This window comes from Elephantulus edwardii, unplaced genomic scaffold, assembly GCF_000299155.1.
Source record: "Elephantulus edwardii isolate Elephantulus edwardi_28Jun2011 unplaced genomic scaffold, EleEdw1.0 scaffold00224, whole genome shotgun sequence".
In the NCBI taxonomy this organism is placed as follows: domain Eukaryota; kingdom Metazoa; phylum Chordata; class Mammalia; order Macroscelidea; family Macroscelididae; genus Elephantulus; species Elephantulus edwardii.
The window spans coordinates 1,073,748-1,081,271 of record NW_006399974.1 but is presented as its reverse complement, the minus strand read 5'-3'; the positions used below and the strand labels follow the sequence as shown (position 1 = coordinate 1,081,271).

The 7,524-nt window shown below is 39.8% G+C and overlaps 1 pseudogene; it reads left to right on the top strand.

The window, feature by feature from the left end:
- Nucleotides 1-6,228: 6,228 nt before the first annotated feature.
- Nucleotides 6,229-7,323, top strand: LOC102875878 (annotated as a pseudogene).
- The last annotated feature ends 201 nt before the right edge of the window (nt 7,324-7,524 follow it).

The window sequence follows — 7,524 nt, the reverse complement described above, 5'->3', positions numbered from 1 at the left end:
AAGCATGATGTCCCTCTATAAGGAATAGCCTCTCAGGGCAATATGCCCAAAATACATGAGACAAAACTTTGTCATTTTTGCCTCCAAGGAGCACTCTGGCTGTATTTTCTCCAAGACATATCTGTTCTTTTGTTAGTCCATGTTATATACAATACTTCCCCCCAACATTCACAGCTCAAAGGCATCAATTCTTTTTCTGTCATTCCTATTTATCGTGCAACACTCAGATACGCACCAAGTGATTGAAAAGACCATGGCCTAAATCAGATACACCTTAGTCTTCAAACTGACAACACTGCTTCTCAGCAATTTGGAGACGTCCCTGATTGCACACTTGCCTAATGCAAAACATTTCCTGATTTCTTGACTGCTAGCACCATATGTGTTGATGTGGATTCAAGTTAGATAAAGTTATTGACAATTTCAGCTTTTTCTCCATCTATCTTGATGTTGCCTCTGGGTCCAGTGGTGAGCATTTTTGTTTTCTTGATGTTGACATGTAATCCATATTGAAGGCTATAATCTTTGATGTTCCGCACCAAGTGCTTCAAGTTCTCCTCACTTTCAGCAAGCAAGATCGTGTCATCATAACACGGGTTGTTGATGAGTCTTCCTATGATCCTGATACCACATTCTTCTTCATAGAATTCAGCTTCTTGAATGATTTTCTCAGCATACAGACTGTTTAAGAGTCGGAAGAGATAATGTGACAATATTGGAATATAGGACCGGTAGCCCTTTACTTTTAGCCCTATCTATTGTTGTGTGTACCATCAAGTCAGAGCCAACTCAAAGCTGACCCTCCAGTAGGTTTTCAGAGGCAGTTAATTGTATGGGAGGAGATTGCTCATCCTTCTCCCACAGAGTAGCTGGCGGATTTGAGCCGCATGCCATACCCCTACCTGAGGACTTCCTATAATCACCAGAAAGAATTTGGGGTCGGAGTTGATCAATAACTCAAAAATTTACTCTTTCTCTCTTTGGAGGACCTTTTTTTTGCAACACTCAACAAGCTACAATGTACATTATAGATTATTTTGATTTCATGCTTTTTCTTCCTCCTGTGGAATCCCTATGCAGTGCAGATAGTATAAAGTGGTACCTGCAGAAACTGTTGGATTGGTATATGCTTTGCTGTGTATGTTCTCAAAAACAACCACCACAAAATAAATAAGATTTTTTTAAGTAATACAAATGGAGAACAGTTCTACTCTGACACTGATAGGTCTGCCATTATAGTAGGCAATGCCTCTGAAGCACTGGTTTATGTTTGCTTATGCTTGGGTTTGTTAGAGGGTGTTTTTTTTTCTCTCTTCTCTATATCAGAATACTTAGTGGTACAATGGCTAAGCATTTGCAAGTTAACCCAAAGGTCAGCACTTTGAACCCATCCGCTGACGATGGGAGAAAGATGTGGAAATCTGTTTCCATAAAGATTTACAACCTTGGAAAACTCTGTCCTACAGCTTCACTGAGTCAGAATCAATGTAACAGCAGTAGGTAATTTTTTTTATTTGCTTGGTTGATTTGGGTTGAGTCCTCTGTAGTACTCTTTAATAACACTGAGAGTTCAAACTAGAAGGAAGAATACAAAGAGAAGCTTCATATTAGTTTATACCAATAAGCTAGGGAGCTCTGTTGGCTTAGTATTGAGGAATTGTACTGTTAATGCAAAACTTTGTGATTCAAATCCAGCAGTTGCTCTGCAGGAGAAAGATGAACAATCACCTCCCATGCAATTTACTGCCTCTGAATACTTGATGGAGGGTCAACTATAGGTTGGTTCTGACTTGACAGTACACAACAACAACAATCAATCAGCTACTCCTAAAGATTCTATGTTTAGAGAGTGAGAAAAAGGCTGGTAGGCAAAGTAAAACGTTCCCCTCCAAGTGTTTCTCACAGCTGGATATACTTAATAGGTCAACATCAAGTAGAGTCATTTGTCCTTTGGTTGTTTCTCTTACCTATTGCTTTATTGTTTTGCACAAATTCTTCGTATTTTCTGTTAAGAAATTCAGCAGCAGCTGCTTCTCTGCTTCCATAAAGCATTGCTAAACATGACACTATAGCAAGTCATTTGCTAAAAGTACATCATAATAAAGGGTTGGGATGACTGTATTTTTAACCTGCTTCTATCCTTAGTTTCTCAACTTTCCAGTCTTTGCTACTTATTCGCAATTCTTAGGTGAAGGAACATTCAGCTTAAAGGAATAAAGATTTTTTTTTTTGTTACTTGCATTTGTCAGCGCGACAAAGGTTTAGGTCAAAAAAGCTCTGGGCAGCAGTAGGTGACCTCTCTGGCCATCACAGGAGCACAATGCAGCACTCTCTTTGCATTGTAGAGGGACTCAAGATATGACAGTTGAACCAATGCCTCACTATAAAGTGCAAAGGGAGTGACAGAAAGAGTGGCAGACAAATTAAAGAGTAAGTTCTGTTTAGCAATTTGTGTGACAGCACTTAAAATTTTTAGCTCTAGGATTGTTTAGGAATGACAGTACACAGCTGGCAAAGGCAGTCTACCCTTTATAAAAAGGAATGTGTGTGAACTTAGAAAAAACAGTCCTCACAACTGGAGAGAAAAAAAATTTAACATATGTTATTTAAGTCTTTAGCCCATTAACCTTTCACATATTTTAAATTGTCTATTGTCAAATTTCAACATCAGTCCAATGATTGAAGCAAAGGTTTCAGATATCTTTTGTTTCACTATACCTTTAATGATGTCATTAGAAATCAGGTTTAATGTCCATTTGTTATTGTCGTTACTTTTGCTGTTTTTCCAGTCAATGGACTGTGCTATTATAAACATTAGCTTCTGACCATAAAGAAGACATCAAAATGAAACTTTTCTCTAGTAATATACTCTGTACATGTGACTATAATAAATCACACCAACACTTACATTGATCTCATTAACAATAATCATTTACTGAGCAATTATATTCTAGAAAGAATGCTGAGTAGTTTGTACTCTTAATCTCTCTGACATCTATAATAAACAGAAAACATGTCCTGTTGTCTTGGAAATTGAGACAAAGAGGGTTAGAAGGTAAGAAAAAGAAAAGAAGGGAAGAAGGAAGAGTTCCATTATCATTTACAGCTTTCAGTGAGCACTTACTCTTTTAGAGGTCATTTTAATAACCGGAAAAACAAGTAGTGAATCAGGCCAAAATAATCCTCTTTTTTTCCATTGAGGTTGATGAAAACAGAACAGCCTGAAAATATTCTCAAATTGCTTTTTGATTCCTCCACTAATAGCACTCAATGATTAAAAACTCTCTTACTAAGAAGTTAAGATGAAAGTCTAAGAGGACATTATAAGGTCTAAATTTTTCCTCATTTCAGAAAGATTCTAAAATGAATCTACTTATTATAACCTCCTTGCTACCTCTTTTCCTTTTCAATTCAAAGATCTGAATCCAAGAGGCAACCTCTAAGGTATGAACAAGAGATTCATCATGGATGATAGTATAAACAAATAGAGGATGAGTGTGACGTTTCAAGACAGGGCCCAATTGTCATCTTTAGAGACAGATCAGCTCGGAAACATGTCCAAACATCGCAAACAGCTTTTAGAAAGTTTTCTATGTACTTAAGCCAAGTTTTACCTTGTGTGTATCCCAGAAAGTTGAACTATCCCAGAACTGTGAGCCTGCAAATCACAATTAAAGAATTATCTGATTATGATAAAGAAGGGAAAAATAAAATGACCAGTTTCCCAATTATTCAAATAAAGTCTATGCAATTGAGGAAGAGTTGTCTATTGGAAAGTATAGCAGAGTGCATTCCAGTAGGCTATTTGGATGAAGTCAGAATTATGCCGCCTCCTGTGTCAATGTGCAAAGAGAGACTTTTCCTTTGTTATTCCAATTTTTTTTCTTTAGTACTTGTTCACATACAAAGTTCATAAAAGTGCATTGTTTTCCACACCAGATTTTTTTCCCCTTTCATTTGCTGTATGCTTTGCATCTGCAAAGCCATAGAGGCAAGCATGTGTTCCAATATCATTGTGCCCTTTCTTTATTCTTAAATATTCTGGCTCCAGTCTGGTTCTATATTTTACAACATCACAAAATAACTGTGCTTTTCAGTGGTGATTCAGTGGCAGAATTCTCACCTTCCACGCACAGATTCAAGTTCAATTCTTGCATACACACTTCACACACAGTCACACCAAGTATCAGTGAAGGCTTGTGTGTTGCTATGGTGCTGAACAGGTTTCAGCAAAGTTTCTAGACGAAAGAAGACTAGAAGAAAGGTGTCTCAGTCTACTTCCTAAAATCAGCCAATGAAAACCTAATGGATTGTAGCAGTCCAATCTGCAACTGATCATGAAGATATAGAACTGGGAAGCATTTGATCCCATTATCTTGTACATGAGGTCGCCATGAGTTAGGATAAACACAATGGTAGCTAAAAAAGCCAATATAAGCTGCACAAGGAAATATTTGCAATTTTAGAATTATATTAGAAAGATTTGGGGAGAAATGTCAATACTATTATCACCAACCTTAAGCAAGTCTTCCATACCCACACTTTGCATGTGCAAAGCCACAGAAGCAAGCTTATGTTCAAATATCATTGTGTTCTTTCTTTATTCTTAAACATTCTGGTTCCAATCTAGTTTCCTCCAATTTCTAGGCCACAGAATGAACTTAAATTTGCAATATTCCTAACTATTGTAGTTTGATACTGGAAAAGACATGGAATTTTGTAAATAGGTTCAGTAAAATATTTAATACACATAATTTTTTACATTCTTAAAATTATTACTAGAAATAAATATTCCGTATTTGAGAAATAAATAAATAAATAGAACCTGTAGTGATAATAATATTTATTGTTAAATTAAATAATTACTCCTACTTAAGTCACAAACAAGGTAGAAGGCTAACTTACTAACACTACTTCTATTTTAACTTATGTTAGACACATTAGATGCCAAAATAAGATAAAAATCACAAAATAAAAAGTGCAACAATTAGGAAATGAAGGACAGAACTGCATTTTCCATACACTGTGATTAAATAGTATCCTCAAGAAAATCTACAGATTATTGAAACTCATATGAAAATTTAGCAACAAGGGAGAAAGAAAATGCATTTTTCCTTACTTCAGAAAGATTCTAAAATGAATCTAGTTACTATAACCTTGTTGCTACCCCTTTTCTTTTTCAATTTAAAGATCTGAATCCAAGAAATAACATAGACTAAATTATTAAAGCCAAAGATGAAGAAACTAAAGATTTCTATCAATTTTTGTGGTCTGAAATGTATTGATCGTGTAATCAAGATGCATTAAAATAGTTGATGAGTGGAATACAAAACTTGGAAACAAAGAAGGATTGATAGAAAATATGGCTTTGGTGACAGAATTAAGGTTAGACAGCAAATGATTGAGCTTTGAAATCAAGTATACACATGGACTTCATCTGATAGATTACACAGGAATTAGATTTACTACATCTGTGGAGAAAGTCACTGGAGACACTAAATATTAGTCATCAAAACAAAGCCAAAGACTGATTGTGGAAAAGATAATTTTTATTTCTCATTATTCATGTGCAAGTTCAAATTGAAGCTGTAGAAAATGAACACAGATTTGTGATATCATAAAGACAAACTAGAATTTATTTCAACTGAATTTCAAAGCCATATCAAGAATAGATTTGATAGAATAGATTTGCACACTAATGATTAAGAAACCAGTGAGTTGTGAGAGGACATCATCCAAGAAGGCCAAGGTCATTATAAAGCCAAAAGAGAAAGAAAAGACCAAAATGTGTATCAGCAGAGACTCTGAAAATGACACTGGGGCATAAAGAGGTCAAAACCAAGGGACGAAATGCTGGAAAGAGCTGAATGAAAGATTTAAAAGGACTGCTAAGAAAATAAAACAAAGTATTATAATGAAATGTGCAAGGTAATTCTCAAGCTGAAAGAACTGAGTAGTAAATTCAAGTCTCAAGCTGCAATACTGAAGGATTTTATGAACAAAATACTGGATGATGCAAGAAGCAGCCAAAGAAGACTGAAGGAATATACAGTGTCATTTTATAAAAAAAAAAATTGTTGGCTGAATAGGCTGCGTTCCTTCCGAACGCGCTGCAGAACCCGGAGCTGGGACGACTGGCGCGTTCCTCCCCCCAGCCCACCACCGCCCGCCGCCTCTGAGCGCGCCCCCTTCTCCGTGAGCGCCCAGGAAATCACCACCGAGAACACCATGCCCTACCCATACCCTGCGCTGACCCCGGAGCAGAAGAAGGAGCTCTCTGACATCGTCCATCGCATCGTTGCTCCGGGCAAGGGCATCCTGGCCGCAGATGAGTCCACTGGAAGCATTGCCAAGCGCCTGCAGTCCATTGGAACCGAGAACACAGAGGAGAACCACCGCTTCTACCGCCAGCTCCTGCTGACCGCCGATGACCGTGTGAACCCCTGCATCGGGGGTGTCATCCTCTTCCATAAGACCCTCTACCAGAAGGCGGATGATGGGCGTCCCTTCCCCCAAGTCATCAAATCTCAGGGTGGTGTTGTGGGCATCAAGGTAGACAAGGGCGTGGTACCCCTGGCAGGGACTAATGGCAAGACCACCACCCAAGGGCTGGATGGGTTGTCCGAGCGCTGTGCCCAGTACAAGAAGGACGGAGCTGACTTTGCCAAGTGGCGCTGTGTGCCGAAGATTGGAGAGCACACCCCCTCAGCTCTTGCCATCATGGAAAATGCCAACGTGCTGGCCTGTTATGCCAGCATCTGCCAGCAGAATGGGATTGTGCCCATTGTGGAGCCTGAGATCCTCCCTGATGGTGACCATTACCTGAAGCGCTGTCAGTATGTAACTGAGAAGGTGCTGGCTGCTGTCTACAAGGCTCTGAGTGACCACCACATCTACTTGGAAGGCACTTTGCTGAAGCCTAACATGGTAACCCCCGGCCATGCCTGCACACAGAAGTTTTCTCATGAGGAGATTGCCATGGCAACTGTTACAGCACTGCGCCGCACAGTGCCACCCGCTGTTACTGGGATCACCTTCCTGTCTGGAGGCCAGAGTGAGGAGGAGGCATCCATCAACCTCAATGCCATCAACAAGTGCCCCCTGCTGAAGCCATGGGCCCTGACCTTCTCCTGTGGCCGAGCTCTGCAGGCCTCTGCATTGAAGGCCTGGGGTGGGAAGAAGGAGAATCTGAAGGCAGCCTAGGAGGAGTATATCAAGCGAGCCTTGGCCAACAGCCTCGCCTGCCAAGGAAAGTACACCCCAAGCGGTCAGGCCCGGGCCGCAGCCAGCGAGTCCCTCTTCGTCTCTAACCATGCCTACTAAGTGGAGGTGTTCTAAGGCCACCCCCCTCGACACTCCAGACCCCAGCGCCCTCTTAGACTTAACACTTGAGAAGAAGGGCCTCATATGGGGCTTCAGGCTGCTCCTTCCCATCACTCTTGCTGCGCTTGTGATATTGGTGTGTGGTGGCATCTCTCTTTGCTAACTCCATCACCTTTTCCAACCCACTGCCAATAAACAACT